The sequence below is a fragment of the Hypomesus nipponensis genome, chromosome 9 (genome assembly GCF_054491055.1).
Source record: "Hypomesus nipponensis isolate SF chromosome 9, ASM5449105v1, whole genome shotgun sequence".
Lineage (NCBI taxonomy): Eukaryota > Metazoa > Chordata > Actinopteri > Osmeriformes > Osmeridae > Hypomesus > Hypomesus nipponensis.
The window spans coordinates 18,720,836-18,742,870 of record NC_140369.1 but is presented as its reverse complement, the minus strand read 5'-3'; the positions used below and the strand labels follow the sequence as shown (position 1 = coordinate 18,742,870).

The window sequence follows — 22,035 nt, the reverse complement described above, 5'->3', positions numbered from 1 at the left end:
GGGTGTTTTCCAGGGACACACTTGTTTGGATTCCTTGCGGACTTTCACTCACAAAATATATATTTATTTTGTTTCTCGTAAAAGCACACATTAACGATAAAAAAAAAATTGCTTCGAGGACATGTACCAACTTCTACTACTTTAGTTACATCTTTGTAAGGATTTGTAAAGTTGTGCTGTCGAATATTGTACCATCTGACCTGTAAGAAACCTTTTGGTGTTGCGTGAAAATGTCATCCATGGAGATGTAAAATGTATTCCATCACGAGAAAAATAGATAACATTGATTCCCTACTTCCGGTAAGTTCATTTAAAATGAATGGAATTCATATTTGAAAAGGTGAATTGCCTGTTCTCTTTGAATTATGGCGTTCGTTTCCTCAAAAAGGACATTGACTGGGGTCCCATATGGAGTCATTCTTACGTGGGGTAGATTGCTATTACAGCAGCATGTGCGAGCGTATTTTCCAGTTCGCCTCTGCAGTGGCATGTGGCCGTTTTCCATATCTGTGTGCGTGTCAATGAGGCATACCATGTGTGTACTATTGCAAAATAACGTGTGTGCGTCGTGTGTGTGCTTGGATGTTCCAGTGGGTGTAACTGCAGGTCCTTGCTGGTGTTTACGCGTGTCTGCAAGTGTGTGTGTGTGTGTATGTGCGCGTGCAAGCGTCAAAGCCCAGCGACAGCCTGCTGCAGTAATGAATCCAGGCTGGGGATGGGTCTAAGGATGGGAGGTGGCAGATCATAAATAATCATTTATCCCACCGTTTCCCCCTGCTATGCTTCGCAGGCAACCGGGCAGAGGCAGAACACAGAGAGAGCCACAGCTGTACAGTCCAGAGAAGAAACAAAAGGCCTCCCCACCTCAGAGAGGCAGAGCTGCTGAATTCAATCAAACCTGCCCTGGTTCTTTGTTTACCAGACAGCAATCCACACACACACACACACACACAAGTCTGATTGGAGAACCAGAAGCTCATACCTGTCCAAGGTATTCCGGGTTTCTATTCAGCCCATAGATGTTCCTATGGATGTTCCTATGGATGTTGACATAGATGTTCCTATGGATGTTGACATAGATGTTCCTATGGATGTTGACATAGATGTTCACATAGATGTTCTTTAGAAAATAACAGTAGAGAGTCTGTTTTGATTTGGAAAGAAAGAGCAACAATAACAGGTAATTAAGATAAATACAAACAATCAATAGATTGTTGAAGAAATATCTACCATTATATCAATTTCATCTGGGCATATTATCTAAAAGACTTTTAGAGATGTACTGCATGAGTAAAGGGATATTGAGTTGGGGTGTAGAGGGTAAAGGGGTGGTGTTACTGTAAAATATGTATTATAGGAAGAAGAAGTATGAAAGGCAATTCCTTTCAAACTAAGTGGATTTATTCCAAAATTCAATATCCACCATCTGATTGACTAGCGGGCCACAATACATATTACCTATTAATTAATTCCCTTTGCCTTTTCGGACTATTTGCAGGCTTAATCAAAAAGATTTTTATCAAAAAACGACAGAAGGCTGTTTGCTTTTCAATTGAATGTAGGGTTTTGGAGTGAAACACTTCTGTATATAGATAGAGTAGAGAGAGCTGAGATAGAGATGAGAAAGAGATGCTTGAAAATACACTGGAGGAGATAAAGAAAGATATATGGGAGTGCTGGGTGGGAGGTGTAGCAGGAGGAAAAGGTGAGGGCTAAGGGTGCAGTAAGGGATGTAAGAGAAGAAGAGGGTAATGAAAGGTAAACGAAAATCAAAGCTAGACTATATTATAATGCCTGTTATTTATCTTTTAATCAATGACCAGCTTCACCGTCAACTTTTAATTCGTACCTCCCAATCGGAGCCTGAAATGAAATGGCGCTGGAGGAAATCACAAAAACCAAATGGAAAAGCCTGGGGGGGGGGGTTCAGTTATAAACCATTGTTGGCCATTACTGGAAAATAAATACTTGTTTAGAAATGATTGACAACTATTTGTTTCAGAACACAAAAGATAGGTAACAGCCTTTGATTGCAGCCCGTTTTCCATGTTTAAGGAAACCAGTCCAAAGCAAAGACAAGTGGGCTAATTGAATGTGATGGTGTGCGTTGTATATTATACGGTCAACCCATCTGTTCTGAGGAAGCACAGTGTGTCATAGATTTTAAAAAGCAGATGGAGGATGTAGATTGAGAGGGTTGCCATGTCCTACCAAGTATCACTTTGTCTATATACTATAGTGTCCCGTGAGACAATAAGTAATCTTGTAAGTAATCTTGTCCACACTGTATACAGTACGTTTGCTTCCCACTTTACGTTAGCGTCCTTCTTACAATGTCATTGCATCAGTCAGTACTGTAAAATAAACAATGTAACCGACGTGACATTGCCATTGCGTTGTGGAACGACCTGTGAACATATACAACAGCTGCCAACGTGCCGTCAAGCAGCATTCTGAGCGCCACTCTTCTCTTTCCATTCGGTTTTTGGTCCCATACATGTGTACACGTTTATATACATAGAGAGAAAGAGCACATATAAAATGACAGTGTCTTAACAGTACACATGATGTATTCTACAAGGTAATTTATTTTAGGCTTATGTACATATTACTAAATGTGTTAAATGTTCCTTTTTTTTTGTTGTCATAGTAAGGCTTGGTAAACCGTAATGTCGTTGGCCTTCCCCCCCCAACCCCCAAAAACACAAGTGGGAATGCTGAACAGCACCGAATTGTTGGCGCAATGGCAATGCAGCTACATCCATGTAGTACTGTAGTTCAGTCATTCTGTCTGCTTTGGACAAATGCTCACGAAAGGAAGCCACTTCACAAAGAGAATCATTGGGGAATGATACAGCAGTTGTAGTTCCGCAGCGTGAGTCAATGTCTGAACTATCAAGACAATATGGGTTGCAGGGGAAGAGCAACGGCACTAACGCAGCATGGAGGGTGTCAAAAGAAGGAGCTAGAAGAGACGCCTTACCTCCTTACAAAGCAATATTTTTCTTTTTATATTGCATATTTTCTTCCAACATTACTGATTTTCCAAAGTGTCAATTTTCCAAACACAGTGTTGTACTTGAATGCTGTGAAAATTGTTAAACAGTCGTGGTGAGAGAAGATACCAGAATGAAACAGAATTGTAAAACTGAGTACATTATTCAAAAGTGGTTCAAGGCTGACATTCTGAACCTTTTCGAAATGCAGTTTCAAGCCTGGGAACTCTCTATATCTTTCTTTCTGTGTCTGTCTGTCTGTCTCTCTCTCTTTCTCTCTCTTTTGGTTGCGAGAACTAACCACCATTTCTCTTCTTAACACTGCGAGCAACATTAATCAGCCCTCCACCATTCTTAGTCATTTCCACCCAAGCAAAGTGAATAAGGATAGGAGTTGGCGATGGGAACAGGAAAAAGGCTTTGATTTAATTTATGACTTCCGCCTCAACGTTGCGGCACGCCTGAATACGTCGCTCAGCGGCGTTTATGATGTATCAAATTAAATTACCGGGGGGGAACACCGTCCCACACAAAGGGTGCAACAAATGTAGAATCACTCCACACCCCAGCAGTGTGTTATAGTCTCTCTCTCTCTCTCTCTCTGTCTTCTATTGAATAAACACAAACCAAACTTAGGTAGACCCAATGGTAAAAAAGGAGTCAGAATCAAAGGTTTGTTATACTGAATCTTGCTCATAACCATTCCTATCGGTGTCCATGCAAAGCAGGGAGACACCTGGTGTGGTGAGGAATGGTTTGTCATTGGAAGTCAAAGGGATTCTGCAATAAGAATTTGCCAATATCCTTGCGATTTGTGTGTGTGTGTTTGGCGGGAAGTGTATGACTGGACTTTGACACTTGCATCACAGAGTTTTAATGAGTGATGAGAGTCAATGAAAATCTGTGGTGGTGTCAGGGTTCCAATCAGTAAATCAATCCATCAGTCAACCAGTCTGGTATCCAATCAATCCAGTCAAAAAGGTCATCTCAATTAACTGTGAACCAGTAAGTGCTGGGCAATGTGTTGAGTAGAGTATAGAGTAGTATAGAGAGTAGAGTAGTTACCAATCCTGAATAGAAAGCAAATATGGTTTAGACAGATGCAGCCAATAAAGACTACACATTCTGTAGTGATGGAATATGGCTTTTTTTTTTTTTTTTTTTTACTATGGTAGCTTTGAGAAATGGCTTTTAATAATATATTTCGCTGAAAGTCGTGAGACTGCATTTTATTTTGTTTTGGACTGGGACAGTGCGTCATTTCTGTCACAGCATTTGTCTGGGGATTCCCAATGGGGAGTTAGCATTTTGCATCCTAGCACGCTCCTAAGACTGAATGTGTGGAAGCACACAGCGCAAGGCTGTGAGGCAGCATATATTCCTGCTCGCTGTGGGCTTGCGTGATAGCTTTTTAGCTCCAGAAGGCACAAAGCAGTGAGGCAGCATTTCATGTTAGTTAAGCGACAAGTTTCTAAAGGAGTGGCATTCCCAAGAGGGGGTTGGTGTCGAGCTCTGGCACCCGGCATTAAGGCCCCCCGCCCCTCAACCTGATTAATGAGACCACATCCTGTTGGTCTCGTTCCCTCCCTGACGCGTCCCATCCTCTCCTATTCCCTCACCTCGTTCACTTGTTCTCCATCTCCTCTCTCCTCGCTCCGCGGCAGCCTTCTCCAGGAAGTGTCGTTTCGCCGTTCGGTGGCGCAGCCTCGAAATCTGCTGAGTAACTCTTCACCCTCGCACACACATACACGCACTGATTCTCCACACGCAACACACACACTCCCTCCTTCGTTCCCGGGCTCTTGAAAAAAGGGGGGCAAGCTGAAGTTACGCGGCTCACAGGACTTGCCCGTAAATGAACTCATTTTTCATCCTGCCTCCCCCGTTAATGACTGGCACTTTCCTCACACAGGGCGCCGGCCCCTCTGAAGAGCGGCCCAAGTGACAGAGCACCATTCATCTCCGCGTGACGGAAGGGGGGAGTGCAGAGGGGGGGGGGGGAGGGAGGGAGGGAAAGGGGTGGGGGGAGCTAGAGAGGGGACGTACAGATACAGAGAGAGAGACAGACTGGCAGACGAGCAGAGGGAGGTAGAACACAGAGGAACACCAGTCACCTCTTAAGTAATGGAAGTGCCGAAACAGAGGGAACGAGGGGGAGGAAAAAAAGAGCGAGAGAGAGAGATAGAGAGAGGAGAGAGAGAATGCCTGCGAGTCGGGCAAAGGGAAGAGGTTAAGGATGGAGGGGACACTTGCCTAAGGAGGACGGTTCATTTCCTCGTTGAAGGAGAGCTATGGATGGATAGAATGACAAAGAGGGGAAGAGACAGATGAGCAGGTTCTCACACTGGCAGATCTGAGAAAGTCGGGTCAAAGGCCTGGCAGAGAAGGACAGACATACATATTGCGACCGAAAGCAAATTGACAGGGAGACTGACAACACATGATTCAGTATGATAGCTTTGGGAAGACAGGAATCAAATACTGTAACAAGTAAAGTAAAGATTCCACAAAGTGTGTTTCCACTGGCATAACGTATGCCGTGCGATAAATTCGATTTGATTCGATTGAGATTCCATCAAAATATGAACAAAAGCTCTCGGTTGGGTGCAATGCGTTTTTGAGTGCCCTTTTTGGTCTGCTCAAAGTTCCAGGAAACTTGATTAAGGAGGTTGTGTGGTCTTGATCAAATCCTCATTAGACTTAATTGCAAAATTAATGAATATGTATGAATTTCATCTCACCTCCACTTTGAGCACTTGCAGAGGTCGCCATTTTAGCCCTTTTGGAAAAATAAATAACCGCATTAGTTGTCACTGAGCAACCCATTTCAAAAATAGACAACAGGCGATTAAAAATGCAAGCGTAGAGATGGAGACAAACACCCCCCACTGTTCGACACAAACCTAATTGCGCTGCCGGTAGTATCCTCACTATTATATTAACTGTTGGGTAAGATGATGAATCACTGTGCTAAAACAATGCTATTATGAGATGGCTGTGACTCAGGTCCCAGTCTTGGCACTGCAGGTAAACAATGTTAAGGTTGAATTTCCAAGCAGGATTAATTATGATAAAGAACTTTGCTTTCATAAAAAAAGCAATGTGACTCTCCTCTGAGATGCAGGGCCAGGAGTTTTACCTCATCATGCTGCCTGATAGTGGGGGAGCCCACCAGGAAGTATACCAGGAGGTTTTTGTTTAGTGGTAAGGTCAGGGTTAGGATGACCTCCAGAAGACAAAAATAATTAGGAGGGAGTGTCTGGAACCTTCTCTACTAGACCAACAATAACATCTCAGTGAAACGTATACATGAAGAATTCTTCAAGAACCTATCCAACTGAAGAACCCATTCAACTCTTTCACTTATATAATCCCAATCCAAACGCACGGAAATATTGGATGTTGTCGAAAAGCAACGCTTAACCTTTGAGCGTCCCTCCAGCTGTGGCAAGTGACTCCTCCACCCCGAGGAGGGCTACTGGAACATGTCACCGTTCGGCAGGGATAGAAGAGTCGAGGGGTCAGGGGGGCTGGGGGGGTGGTTAGGAGAGGGTGCGGGGGTGGAGTGGAGAGGAGAGGAGAAGGGGACCGTAGGAGAGGCTTCAGGAGACGTGAGCCAGAGCCCGTGCCAGGCCTCGCCGCGGCAGATGGGACAGTCGGCTCAAAGTGACACTCTGCCATGAAGCAACACCTGGAGGAGACGGTCTGGGCACGCTACATCTGCGGCCGTCAGGAGCGGGTGGCGGCTGCTGCGGTGGTGGTGTTTGTGTGTGGGGGAGGGCTGGGGTTGGGGGGGGGGGGGGGGCTGAGAGGGGGGGGGCAGCTCCAGAACTGTTGGCACGCGGACCGGCGTGGGAGAAGCCAATAGAGATCTCTGTGCCCCGGTGCCAAAGAAGTCCAGGCAAAAGACAGCAGCTCAGACATGAGGGGCGAGAGAGAGTGTCAGAAACAGATGCATGGCTGTAGAAGGGCGACACGAACCAAACCACCACCAAGACATATCGAAATATTTAAAGCTGTAGTCTATTAAGTATATAGGTTACAATAATCGGTATATTTGTCACTACAATTATATAATTTCACTGATAAATTGCATAGGCATCGTAGAGTAGTTTATAGCCATGGTTTGTGTTTTTTATATCCTGTCTGCCAACACCAAGGTTTTCCAGCTGTGTTAAAAATATATTGCGTGCATTTATGACATCTTGCTTCTCATGTATGACACCTTGCTTCTCGTCCCACAGAATTCAAACATGACTGTCTCCAGGCGAGACTGACATTAGTCAGGACTGCACACTACATCCCTTAAGAAGAACAATACATTTTACATTTAGCAGACGCTCTTATCCAGAGCGACTTACAGTAAGTACAGGGTTACAGGTACATTCTCCCCGAGGCAAGTAAGGTGAAGTGCCTTGCCCAAGGACACAACGTCATGTGCACCGGCCAGGAATCAAACTGGCAACCTTCAGATTACTAGCCCGATGCTCTACCCGTTCAGCCACCTGACTCCCCTTTCCATTTTCAAGCAAGAAAAGGGAGAACTGGCCTTCCAGAAGGTCAACTACAACTCGCATCTCATTCTTCTCAATTTCCTGAACAATAGAATTCATACGGCTTGTCTTCTGCCATTTTAAACAGAGAGATTGGTAGTTAAAGGTTGCAAGTAGAGAGATAACATGGGTACAAAGGAGATGCGGTCCAATAGCATTTTAATCTTACACAGATTAGACTCCTTCTTTGCCTTCGTCAGATGAGGGATGGAGTTTTGGGTCTTTGATGTCTTGATATATCGTGGCATAATAATATTGCTGAAATAATGTCTTAATATATCGTTACAGTAATTAATCAACGTGTGTCAATGGTGTTACATACCTAATTTGAAATGCCATACTATGCCATTCTAATTCAAGTGGATGATAACTATTATATCATGAAAACCCTGTAAAAATGCTTATGACAGATGCCAATTTCCCGACATAGCTTGTGCTAAGAACATAATGCTGTTAGGCTAATAGTTGCGTATTTCACATCAACTCAGCAGTTTAACTGCTAGCATGCTCAGCCACTACACATGTCATGTAACAAGGGTCGTTTGAGTGGTTATGGTTACTGTTAGCAGTTGTTTGTAAGGTAACATTTTTGCAGTTGTTTGTGAAGTAAAATGATTGTGAGGTTAAATGTTAGCGGTTGTTTGCGAGGTCAACTGTTAGCAGTTCTTCATCACTGTTAGCGGATTCAGATAAAGGGGGCTTTGTGCCTGTCCCTCCCCCTCCCCCCTCGGCTTGCTAGTGCCCTGGCTCCTTAGGCCCTCCCAGTCAGAGCACGGCCAGTCAGAAGGCATTACACCCGCTATTAACTCCCGCCTAGCTTCATTAGGCATGTATATTGGGGAGGACTCGAAAAACTTTCTCTTGCGACCCCCCCCCCCCCTTCCTCTCCCTCCCTCCCTCCCTCTCTCTTGCTATCTCTCTCTCCTCCACTCATCATCCCTGCACTCCCTCACTCACTGGCTGAGGAGTTGCATTTGAGTGGGGTGTGGACAAACACAGACATACACACTCAGCTATGTAGTGGGCACTCAAACTATGGGCACAAGGAGGATGGTTTCAAACAGAAAATCCATCACTCGACCTCAAGTGCACGTACGTTCCTGCATTTCTTGTTATTTCTCTTGCTTAGCTTTTTTTTTACCCCCACCGCCAATCCTCTACACATGAAAGTATTGCTACCACAAACCCACACCTTCCCCACCTACAGGCATTCAGTGCTCGATAATGCATGGTTGAATCGGGAATGGGAATCCATTCTTCCAAACACTCACACGTACACGCACACACACACACACACACGCCTTTATTAGTGTTACGGAGTGTTGACCGGCAAACATGCCTGCGTCCAGCTGCCATCAAAACTCAGTGACGGCTAGAGAGGAAGGCATTTCCTGTGGTCTTATTATCTGTTTTAGGATTTACAGAGAAGGGAAGAAAATAGAAGCCAGCCATGAAATTATTACGCAGAGTTCCATGATAAATCAACAGGGCTCATCTGCATTTCCAGGGAAGAAAGAGGTTGTTTTTTTTCCCCCTGCCACACACCGCAGCCTCCCACTCTCATACTCCGCACACACACACACACACCACACACTCTCCTGGCTGTCCAAAGCCACCAGCGTCAGTGGCGCAGCCGACGGAGGTCAAGGCCAGTCCCCCTCGCTCTGACAGAGCATAAACGCCACCGGCGGGGGCTAAAATATGGAGGGATAATACGGTGTGTCGCGGCGCGTCACTTTGTATCGGACGACAGACTCAAACAGGTGGAAAATGTATTCAGGGGACGCAACGGTACAAATCTAGCTGTCATCGGCACACGTTGGCCGGAATGCCTTTGACGTGCCATCCAATTTCCATGGCATGAACTTAGAAGCATGGAGGACTTGGGGGATGATGGGGGTGAGATGGGGATGTGAGAGTTATTATCCGATCTATCTCAGTCCATCTCATCGCTCTATTTTAGAACCCCCCTCCTCCAGCATCGCTTCTAATGCTCGTCTTTGATGTCCTTTTCGAATGTAACCTCGCCAGCATTTGATTAATATCACTTTATCACGACTAATTCACCGAGGGCTTCAATTCATAGGCGTTCTCTCATGTTGACTCGTCGAGGTTTGCTGTTTGGAGTTTGACTTTCCCCTCCAACTCTGAAAGACTGCCAGTGTTCACCAATAATTCTGTCCCACCTGTCTTTAGCCAGGCTCCTCCTTGGGACAGAAAACTGCGCAGGCTATGAGTCATTTATGCATGTGCCGACCTTGACCACAGCCGTAAGCTGAAACGCATTCGGCTGTAATCTGTTGATTCATCTGCTGCAGCAGGTGAGCTGTATAATGCTCTATTTCATTCCAGCGACATTCAAGGCACAGCCAGACACACGGTTATTCTGTAGTCAACATCGCCCTCCGTTGGCACATAGGAAAACTACATTCTTGCCAGCAAGTTGACTTAAAATGGAGGTTGTGAAAGATCAGTCACAAATCTGATTTCAAATAGCCTTTTACTTATTCTCTGATGACAAATAAGATATTCTTTCCACAACTTGCCTCACAGACAAAACTATAAACAGGTCCATGGGGCGTGTAATGGCTTTCATTTCCCTGCGTGTGTAGTACTTGTCCTGATTGTGCTACTTGTCCTTCATTCTTTGGGTATAGATGGTTTCAAAACAGTGCTGGGTACAATTTGCATATGCTGTCATTTGTGTTCAACTGTTGTTGATACACAGCTGTAACAATGTAATCTTCCCAAGGAAATATCTGTCTGTCTGTCTGTCTATCTGTCTGTCTTTACGTCTGTCTGTCTGTCTGTCTGTCTGTCTGTTTACAATACTAATTTTGCAGTACTAACAAGTAACTAAAAACAGTGATGGTCTATTAATGTAAAGCTGCAATAGGTACATTTTAAAATAAATTCAGAGAAAAAGAGAAAAAGCGCCCCGAATTCTTGTCTAAACTTCTGTGCTTTCCAGATTGAGTTTCATTGACAGTGGTTTCACAAAATAAGCCGAGGTGAAAAGCTCGCCTCGCCAAAGGCGATGGGCTCAAACATGATTTCTGGAACCTAACTGCGTGGAGAGTAGCGAGCCGTTCCAAACTAGAAATTGACAGTGCACTAGCATTGAGCAGTTTGTGTTGCTAAACAACTCTCAGAGGGCCTCAATAGCTTGCCCAACATGATCATAGAGGACAAAACGTTTAAGAAAAAAAATTATGTTTTATCTATAGTACCTTTAAAGGACCTATTGATGAGGCATAAGATAACAATATTGACTGCGTTATGGACAGTATGGAGAAAAAGACATGGGAGGTTTTGCGGGATGCAATTTCCCCACAGCACAACTTGAAAGTGTTATGACAAACCTTAATAAGCAGTTAATACATTCCAAAATATATTGGTGTTTTATTACAATGACGGTTTGCAGAACATCATGTCACCAGTCACGCTGCCATCTCCCAACAAACGTGCCCTCCTGAGAACCTGGCTCAGGCTCTCTCTGCTATTTCTGATCCCTTCCCTCCTCCCTCTCTCCTTTCAAGCCACATCATAAAGTGAGGGGCACATATTCAAAAGAAAAGTGGATTGCACACTTCACTTGCTACGGCCATGATTGGACGCGGATACATGTGAATTAACGACCGCCAAACCAATAAATCTTTCCTTTGGAAAGAGATTTTTTTTGCTTCTCCAGTTGTCCATATTGAGTTGACGAGTGACTCGGCGAGAAACTTGGCGTGCTAAATGGCGTCGTGTTGCGGGGGCTGCCAGGAGGCCAAGGGGCCAGCCGAAGGACAGGTGGCGGCCTAATCATGTAGAAAATGAGGACTTGGAAGGGGAGTGTGGGGGAGGCGACGGAGACTGATGAGGGGTGTCCGCCCAGCGCTCACAGGTCCTGGTCCGACTGGGAACAAGACCACCGCTGTGGCGACCCTCCCGTCTGCCAGGTCAGTTCCCTTTCACCCCCTCTCGGTGCCACCACCAAGCGCTCGTCGCTACGCCAACCTCCCCCTGCTTCCTGTTCAGGCTAAGTGCCTGTTGCTCTGGTCACAGTCCACCATCTAGTTGAGAGTTGATGGCGGTTGAAGTCTCCAATCATTGTCAAGATTTTGTCCATTTCGACTTTAATGTATGGCCACATCTCGACCTCAGATACACAGGTTAGAAAGATATGAACAACTGTCACACGTCATGAACTTAAAAAGATATGCGAAACGTATTCAGACGTTTTGACTTGAAATCCACTGGAACTATTCTGTTGCAAGTAATTGTTAAAAAAAAGGGCCATGCAGCTTTTTTTTGTTACCAAGGGCAAAGCAGACAGGCATTGGGTCACATCTTTAAAGAGGCTGGTGCAACTTCCTTGTGGTTGGGCCTCTTAGCCTTCCAGTCTCTGGGCGATAGTCCAAGGCCACAAAGCCACTAAAAATGAAATACAAAGCAACCTCACCATCAAATCTAAGTACTTTGTCTCCAGGCACAATACATTCAAAACCATGAAATAATGCCCTCCAAGCCAAGCAAGGCTGAAAAGGTAAACGACAAACAGCCAACAAGATCCCCATTGAAGGGCCTGTCAAAGTTTTTTTTTTTTCACACCTTTTAACAATGTTTGTATCACTTCCTACCTGACAGAGCATCCGTGGATTTGACCACAGGGCTGAAACCTTGTTTCTCCCTGGGTCCCAACTTTGTCTCAGAGAAAATGAGAATCGCTGGAGGGTAGGGAAAAACTGGTCAATAGGGCCACGTCTTTCATGAATCTCTATTGCTGTATGTGTGCTTGCATAACATCCTGCAGCAAAATATTGATTAACGATACTCAGAGGATGGGGAGGGAGTCTCCGAGGTCTCAAATTGTTCTCTAAATGGCTGACAAAGGGATAGCATCCACACCAGTGTTGCCTTTTTTGATCTTTTAGTATGTGAATGTGTGTGTGTGTGTGTGTGTCTGTGTATCTGTCTCTGAGTGGAACTTTTTTAGACCAAACCCAATTTTTTCCTGCCTGAGAATCAATCACTGTCATATTTTCAGTAAGTGCTGTAACTATCATAATCATCTTTTCGCTCAATATCACCTATACCGTTAGCATCGGTGTGATCTATTTCAATAGCTCTGTAAATCAACTGATCGGTCCTTCACCCATCTCAACGCCATACCAGCCAACAACAGCCATTTAGAATGGCACGCTTTCTCAACAGAACGCACACATATTTACGAACAAATGATAGTATTGCAATATTGGTCTGATATTGTTTCTTCCCTCAAAGTGAGAAACCCACCTCAGTCTAATCCATTTACAGAGCAGCTCAGACGCGTGAGCGGGGCCTTTTGTGCGTCTGCGTCTATACAGACAGGAGAGACAAAACACACTGAAAGAATATGAAAACTGTGAAAAGGATGAGTTATATAACTCGCCAGAAGGGAAATCAACTTCCCCAGCAGTGGCCATATGTTATCAAGGTGACGTTCCATGACATCGATCCCATTTTTTGACATCTGGTCGTCTTGCGTTTTTCCGAGGCTCGGGCTGGTCTTTCTGCTTGTCCATCTGGGCCACTAACACTGGCATCTGTAGGATGGGAGAGAGCGGAAGGGAGACCAAAATAATCAGAAGCTGCTGAAGTTCCAGTTCAGAATTCAACTGCCATTTGAATTAGGAACTGCACATTTGTTTGCATAACCCAAACCAAACTAAAATCACTAGATTGTATCAGTCTGTTCATTGGCTATTCACCGGATTTAAATGCATGTGCCTGGGAAACGTAATTTTCAATTGCTCCATAAAACATTCCCGGTAGACACAATTAGATAGAGGGTAAGGTTCAATTCAAATGGGGTTAAGTTTAGGTTGAAACCAAAGCACGGTAACTGGCTTTTTCTGTACTAAGGACGCATGGATGTAGGTCCCCTCCTTCCCCTGGCCGACAGCTCCACACTGCCCGGCATGGAGGAGAACACAGGAAGGAAGGAAAAAACACCTTTGTCTCTGTCCCTCCATTAATCTGAGGGACATAAGGAAATGCCAAGGGGATTAAATGTGTTAGTCCAAAAGAAGAAGAAAAAGACCCCCCCCCCCCTCCCTTTTCTTCTTCTTGCTCTGACTGCAAATTAAAAGATGGGAAGGGGGAGGGAAGGAGGTGGAGGAGGATGGGGGGGGGGGGCGGCGGTGGTGGTGAGGGGGGATAAAAAAAGTGAAAAAAGCGTTAATTGCTTGCCGATCGATAATTCTATAATTACTTTGTGACAAATGGCTTGCTTGCAGTGGTGGGGAGGGTTCAGTCGGGAGGTAGAGGTGTGTTGGAGGGAGTGCGATTTGGAAGGCGGGGGGGGGGGGGGGGCGGGCAGTGGTTGTCACAAGTGGGAGGGGATGGTTTGAAGGGATTGGTTGTGATCGGAAAAGGAAATATTTGCTTTTGTGCCTATAAGCGTGGTCGCCCTGAGCATTGTGACAGGGAGTTTGTGTCAGGTTTAAACAAGAGGCACAGCCCTCCAGGGATTCTGCTTAGGCTCAGACAAGAGGGGCAATCACACATGCGCCACGTACACATACACACACGAACGCACACAACTAAACACCCAATTCTTCTAACCTGACACACTTTGCAGAAAGAAGGTTGGGGGAAGTTGACTGTTTGAATCCTACTTAATATAATTGGTGTTTGTACGCGCATAAACACACACGTACAACAAAACATTTTACAAGGTTAAGGCCCATCAATAAACTACAGTACCAGCACTCCCTAAAATGTTCAGTGTTGGTTGAGTCAGAAGGTACAATGTCACAGAGAACTCATTTTTTGCCTTTTCATTTCAAATCTGTGTCAAGAAACGTGTTTTGATACTAACAAAATACTAACTGTTGCTTTTGCACGCCATAGGAGAATATTCAGGGATTGTCCACAGGTTACAGTATGCCATACAACATCAATTATGCACAGAAATGCACAAAAATGTAAAATATGTATCTTTGTAGTTTGGAACCAGGTCTGCATCCCAGACTTAGAAACTATGTGAAGATCTGCCAGAAGCGCTACTTGGCAAATAAATTAATTATTCAGCTGGACTGAAATGGTCAAATGTAATGACTTACTGTATACTGCACGTGCAATTAAAGAAACATTCCAAGGAGAATACTGGCTAAGTTGACCCATAGCTACTTTTAATTACACAACCGTTATCAACCCAATTGAAATTCCCTGTGACAATGTGAAATTGAAGCCACTTTATCTTACATGTGACCCAGCACTTTTCAAGTACAAGAGATAGCATGTTTGATTAAGGTGCGCTGGAGTCGCTTGGCTCCCACAGTCAACATGGTTTTATTGATTAAGGTGAATTTAAATGCATTGGGAAGATGCAGGAGGAAGGTTGTGTTGTTATCTCTCCCATTAAACAGTTGTGATTGATTGGAGTCAGAGCAAAGGGCACAAGGAGCAACTGAGGACAGAGAGAAATCTATTGTGTCATTAAATAGAGAATCTGACACACTACTATACTCGGCGTGAGACCCATTATCTACTGTTTGAGTCAGGATGACGATTTGAATCCATCTTCAAGAAAGACGGTAGCGAGGATGAGCTAGCAAAGTGGCTGTTTTCTTGTAAACTTTGAAGTTTAGATGAAAATGTTTGGACTATGCTCAAATATTCCACATATCAGCTGTTCAGCAAATCTTCAAAAGTTTTGAACTCTACTACAAGAAGGTGTACTAAAGACCAGGGTTAAAATCATAGCTGTTTTGTAACAACTTGAACTGGTGAAATACATTTGACACAAAAGTTGGTGTAGGCTTCAGTTTTTTTTCCATATATGTAGCTTTTGAAGAGCTTTTGAAGACTAACATAGAATACAATGTTTTTATAACATTTGCAACATAGCAATGTCCATGCATCCACACCCAAAGGCTTGATCTTCAAACATACAACTTTTAACTTTTAACCAGCAAAGTATCCAGAAAAAAGCACTCTTTACCGGGTCTGGGATACCTTTGACTGTTAGAAGTTATCTTTATTAGAACAATCCGAATAAAGTTGAGGATTAAGTGGAAAAGCGGCAGTGCTGTCCAGGGACCTGGGCAGGTCACAGCATCCTAGCACCTGTTGCCCCTTAGCTGCCAACACTGGGGGATAAGAGTCAAAGAGGCCAGCTAGAGATTGATGGCCCGTATTCACTCAAGTCAAATCACCCGTCAGACCACCTCTGACATGGAATCCATTTTGCTTCACACTGCCATTAACCTTGAAACACCTGGAATGGTTTCCCTCAACTCTCTGAACGTGCTGATGGCCTCCACCCTCATCTATTTTGGCCACCAGCACCGTAAACGTGTTCAGTCGCTGTGTCGCGCGTCTGTACTTGAGATTCCGAAGCGTCGCCTCAACATTAAATAAGGCTACACCCGTCACTTAGCTCCACAACAGAACCATCCAGAGGATTGAGAACAATCGTAAGTACAAGGAAAAACAACACAACTCTTTTGTGGCGTTGAGACAATAGGAGAACCGAGGGGAAACGAGGCACAAACATCTAATCAAGAATGCATGCTTCCTGTTTAGGCATATTGATCCAGACATTTTGGAGGGCCCTTAGACAGCTCCCCTCCTGGGCACTGCTGGTGCGCTTGGTTGCTGTTGTTTATGAGATCCATGCTTAAGTACCAGAGGATGCCTAATGAAGTGCGTTGGGAGCCTGCTTCCAAGACAACGGTAAAGAAGAGGAACCATCGGCTTTGCCCCATCACAGACAGGGGTAGCAGCAGGGGCTTGGGTTTGTGTGTGTGTGTGTGTGTGTGCGTGTAGTCGTGAGCGAAACCAAATGAAAGTGTGTTTTTGTGTGTAAGGAGCACGAGGGAAAAGGAATGAAAGAATGTGTATCCATGTGTGTCTGCGTGTGTGTGTGTGTGTATGTTAGTGCGCAAGTGAGTGTGTGTGTGTGTGTGTGTGTGTGTGGTGGGTCGGGAGGAGGGACAATCCGCCTATTAACAGGAGCTCAATTTGGAATACAGCTCAGGGGTTTTGAAATTCCCAGCTCTAATCATACTCCTCTTCCAGAGCTCTCTAGTTAGACACTTTGTTTGGATGCACAGACGAAGGTTTGCCACGGAATAACATCGTGAGTGTCAGGACAGAACAGAGTCAAGCACAGAACATGCCATCACCAGAATGGAATGGTACTATTCTCAGTGCCATCATGTGTAAAGTACATGTTCTAAAATGGTACTCCATCTGGCTGTAGTGAGAGATAGAGGTAGACCAGTGGAGAGAGGTATTACTGTCTCAGGGCCACAGAGATAAAAACCGGATAGCACCATGTTGTAACTGCATAATGTCATGCATCCCTAAATGCAGAAAATGAAACTCTGCATTGTAATGTCGGCAACAAGGTTTCAAAACCAAACACCGTCCACTGACATCATCATTTAGACTTCGATATTGTATGTACGGAGCATCTATATGAGGCATGGTTATGAACAGATGTTTGATCATTTCACATGCCCATAAAAGGGCAATTGGCCTGCCTGAGAAATGCTGTAATATTGATTGATGGCGGGCAGGTGGGGGCCCCTGTGTCACCCTCAGACGGTTTCTGTTTATTTATTCAGTCGACCGTCTGCCCACCTCGCCCACTACTGGGCCGCATCCGTTAAATTTAGAGGCGTCTAGAGAGAACAGACTATGCTAATGGGTTTGTCTGGCTGGGCTCAGCCAGTTTGGGAGAAAAGCCATTCTAGTTGGTCTGAACTTCTTCTCATTTGTTTTCGACTATCGAGTCTCAGTAGAAAAGACAGAAGATCAAGGGGAAAGACCGACATGTATGCAAAGAGGTTGTGGAGAGGGTTATGCCTAGCAACATATGTTCATTCCAGCGATGATGCCCAAAATGGCATTTTTCGATTTGAAAACTGGCAGTGTGTGGACTGCGGCATGCTTTCAGATAACTGCCGATGCTCAAATGGGCAGTCATTTTAGATATGCTAAGAGGGTTAGCGTTAGCGTTGGTAAAGAAGTAAGCTACCAAATGGACAATGGCCTGTAAGTGTAGCCCAGTGTGGCCAGAAAAAGGGCAGCGTGCCACGTGGAGCTCCCTCGACCACGAGCATGGTTAAAATAGGATACAATTATGCTTGTAAGTATTGATTTGTTTCAACTGCGGTTTTTATGGATGTACAGGATTATAGCACGACATCTATCACGGGCGGGCGGGTCATGATGATTCCAATGCTCGTCCTGCTCGCACGTGAGAGGCGTCGAACGTGACAGGCGACAGTGGAGTGTACTCCTCCCACAAGAGGAACAGCTCGTCGACTTCTCTCGTCTCTTCTCTCCGGGTTGGGGAAAAGGAGCGTGTTGCCGTGATAAAACATTGATCAGAATTGATTGGGTGTCTGAGCGGGCCCAGCCACTCTCTGTCCCCCCTCCCCCCCCCCCCCCCTCCACTTCCAATGCTGTTTACTCCTCGGTGTCTATGTGGGCGGTGTTTTATTGGAGCACAGGATGGTAAAAAATCCATATGATAAATAAATAGAAGGAGAAATGGAATAGTCTTTAGTCCTGGGGATGAAAGGGGTATCGTGCTAAAGGGGATTGAAAGCAGACCTTGATCCTGGGCTTCACAGTGAATTATGCTTCCAGGCTGCAGGACTACTGGTAGCTGGGAAGATGCACTTTCCGTGAAGGCAAACTTGGCAGGGTGATGGTATTTACATTCACAAAAGAAGCATCCTTCTCCTCTGAATACATTCATGAACCTGCAAAACGTAGGCAATGAATTTTGGGTCTCTCGGCCTAAATCTAAATGTGCTTTATAAAGTTTTTCTGGATGTGAATTATGCAGTTTATTGGATCTGGGTCTGTTTATTTACTACTATCCGGCACATACCCTCCAACATAGCATCTGGTGTGTTAGTAGGAAGTGATACAGCTATTTTGAGTGTGTAAGTAAAGTATAAATTCGAAAACAAAAACACCATTGAGCAACTTTGAATTGTTTGACAGAGAGAGGGAGGGAGGTTTCGGTCAAGCTGGGAGAAGAAGAACATGAACTATCCATCTCCACAGGCATGGCTTTTTCTCTCCCTCTCCATCCCAGTTTTCTTCTCTGCACAGGCTGGGCACCCTCCCCCCCCCCCCCCTCCACCCCCCCCCTCCCCCTTCCCTCTCTCCACATCATTAGGGTTGCAGAATACTTAGGTCCCGGTTCTACTTCAGTCTCTCAGAGAATTGGTGATTGGACGGGAGCTGCCACGCTGGGGGCGTTGCGCCCCTCCATTGAGCACACAGCAGACCTCAGATCAGTGGCGTGTCCCCTACAGGGGGAAGAAGTGCTCCTCGGTGTGCACCCGTCCACTGAGCACAGAGCAGCGAGTTCCAAATCTGCGAGACGGACTGCGGCGCTGCCCGGGTTTTTGTACACCGTGTCGGCGTGTCACCGAGAATCCAGCCGCTGTGCCGCCCCGCAGGTCTCCAGTGGGGGGTGGGGGGGGGGGGTTGGATAGAAAGTGTGGAGGCCACAGGGCGGGGAAAAAATCCCATCAAGCCACAGTTCCAGGTCCTTGCGTCGGGCAAGATGAAGAGCGGCAGCGCCGGTGGAAGCCGTCCACCAAAGCCCTGACGCATCTCTCCCTCGTGTTCCTCCGCTCCCCCTTCCCCTATTACCCTCCATCCCTGTCTGTCTGCCTCCCTTCACACTCCTCTCCAAACTCCTTTTTTCCCCTCCTTCCAAGGGAGGACGACGGCGAGCCCAACAGGCCGGAATATGGAGAGTCGCCCTCGGGGTCCATGCCCCTTGCTTGTTAAATAACGGAGCTGACTGGCTGATTGATAGACCCTCGCCAGTCCCCCCGCACCTCACGTGTTAGACGGTTCACCGCCTTAAATAAGAATCCTTTGTTGGGCAGCACCCGGCGTTTGCCGCTTGTTAAACGCTGCGCGTGATGGATGGCACCAATTTTTCCTCACAAACCTAGATAAGCCACCTAAGCACCTTCTCCTCCTTTCGCCCAACCCGACGCACATGCATACACACACCACCCCTCGTTCATCCCCCAGGTAAGCCACCCCTGCACCCCAAGAGGCCAGGGGTATTCCAAAACGGCATCAATCACCACCGAAGCACGCCCCCTAGCAGCAATCCAATGTTTCAATTATACTCCCTTTTCCCCTCGGAGACAGACAGCCTTGTCCCACCTCTTGCCACCCCCAACCTCGGCACCGTCGGGCGATTGCGCATCCTTTATCAACCAAAGCAACTCCTCCTTTTCATAACCCTCTTCACACATTTTTGTTTCTTTCTCAGTTTCTCTCATCTTTCTTCAACCGGTTTTAGCCCCCTCCCCACCCCTCCCCCTCCCCACCCCCCGCCCCCCCCCCCCCCCCACCAAATCAAAGCTCAAACTGCCATGCAAAGCTGACTTTGGAAGACACGGACGCCGTAGACAGTCCAACTTTTTCTGCAAACACGACCGAGCCCAAAAGGCATCACCTTAAATCCACGGAGGCCATAGGCATTACACGGAATGGAAAAAGGGGGGGTTGGAGAGTGGGGCTTGACAGTCTGGTGCTGCAGAGAGACAGGCAGGGGGGTGAAAAAGATAAACAGATGCGAGGGCCCGACAGTCTCCAGAGTGTCAGGTTCATTTGTTACCTGGCGAGGACGAATGTATTCCCCTCAGACGGAAAGCAGCAGCGCCAGATGTGAGGTCACTCCAGTCGCTGCGTGAGAACCTTGGGTTAAGGATTTAAGCGCTCCCGCCTCAAAACCCCCGACAACGGCGGCCACAGGTTCTTTATTTCCCCCGAGAGTTTTCACAAAACACCACTCCTCACATGAAATCAAAGGTACCCAAGCTAGCTTTGACACATTTTAAACCTTTATCTCCCTTATCATTTTATAACTCTCAAATGGTGGTTCCTTTTGACTTGTAAATGGTCATTGTTAACCAGTTTGCCTTTCATACATGGCCAGCCTTGATGTGAGGATTCATAACCACCTTCAATGTAATAACCAGATATTTCACAAATATGACTCATTCATATGTAATTTTCAGTTGGTTCTTAACCAACATGCATGCTTTGCACACATGGACTATTGTACTAATGTTAAAATACATAAAATACAAGTTTTTTTTATTTTTATAGAATGAATTATCATTAACTGAACATGCCGCAATGTGAATTCGTAAAATGTGTTCAATCACATGCATACTTTGTGTGTCACTCATGATTGACTGATTCACAGAAAATAGGTCAAGAGCCATCAAAATCATCCCTCATGAATATCTGGTCCTGAGAGCAAACATAAGTAGTCAGCACTAATCTGAACATTACAGCAGCGATTCCATCATTCTGATTGGCCTACTGTGTCGATAATCTTCATTATCGATGTAATACATTATCTGCCTTTTCATATCAGTGCAGGGGGTCTTGCTATAAATGAAGCGAACAAGATGGATCCTTAGGCCCCAAGTCATACCTCATATACCAATAAATATGAACAGGGCTATACTGTGTATGGAGCCACCTACAACTCCCTTTGGTCGACTGATCTCTGCAAAGGCCTTTTTACTATTACTCACAGAGTTGGAGCTCTAAGTTAAGATCTTGATTGAGATTAACTAAGGAGTGAGCTTTTCACGGGAAGAGAAAAGAGGGGAGTGTACGCCTCGTTAACTTGGCTCTTTAGTCCGGGATTAGAAATGATAGTCTGCGTGACTTAGATATTAGTGAGCTAGGAGGGCTCAAGAAAAATTATTCCACTTATCGTATCAGTGATAAATTAGTGGTCTGTTTATCATGAATTAGGGCGGACTTCGCAGCTCGACTGACTTTCCAGACCCTGCTGCGAGCTAATCAATGGGTTTCAGGCCAGAAATGTACGCAATGTTCCCTCTGTTTCATACACACTTTTGTTAGAATATGTTATAGATAAATCTTTGGTATGAGCCACTGATGTTTAATGTGGTCTAAATTACAATCCTTGACAGTAATTGAGTTTCACAACATTAAAGTGCAAATGAAGATGAAATGATACCAAGCCAAAACGTCGTCAGTTTCGAGCCAAATTGTATTCACATAATATGTCAGTCATCATTTGAACGGTCTATGAATTTTGCATTCCTGATTTGAAAGCAAAAGGACACAGATCTGACATGGTTGGAATGACCACAACCTAACTCCCAGACAAAAAACAGTACTTGGAACATTGTTATCACTTTTACAGGCCGTTTTCTGGAGCGGGATACATCCACAGCTTGCCATGTGAAGCCGGGCGCCGAGGGGCATAAGCCATGAAATCCAGTCAGAAAGACAGCCACCCAAAAAGGGGGGTGTGGAGGTCTCTGGGTTGGTACTTGAGACACACTGGCACACGACCAGAACAACTGGCGCCGCTCCTCCGCAGATGGGCACACAGGTGGGCACACAGGTGGGGGGAGGGTGGGTAGGGGGCTCTGCCAGGTTTGTGTCCTCCGAGCTGCTTGGTGTGTGTA

At 45.5% G+C, this 22,035-nt stretch overlaps 1 long non-coding RNA gene across 1 annotated transcript; it reads right to left on the bottom strand.

The window, feature by feature from the left end:
• Nucleotides 1–11,711: 11,711 nt before the first annotated feature.
• LOC146273385 (uncharacterized) lies at nucleotides 11,712–13,060 on the bottom strand. The gene is made up of 3 exons (XR_014766454.1): nucleotides 12,830–13,060; nucleotides 12,175–12,261; nucleotides 11,712–11,968 (listed from the first exon to the last, which is right to left on the bottom strand). It is a non-coding gene; the product is annotated as an uncharacterized LOC146273385 (long non-coding RNA).
• Between the last annotated feature and the right edge of the window lie 8,975 nt (nucleotides 13,061–22,035).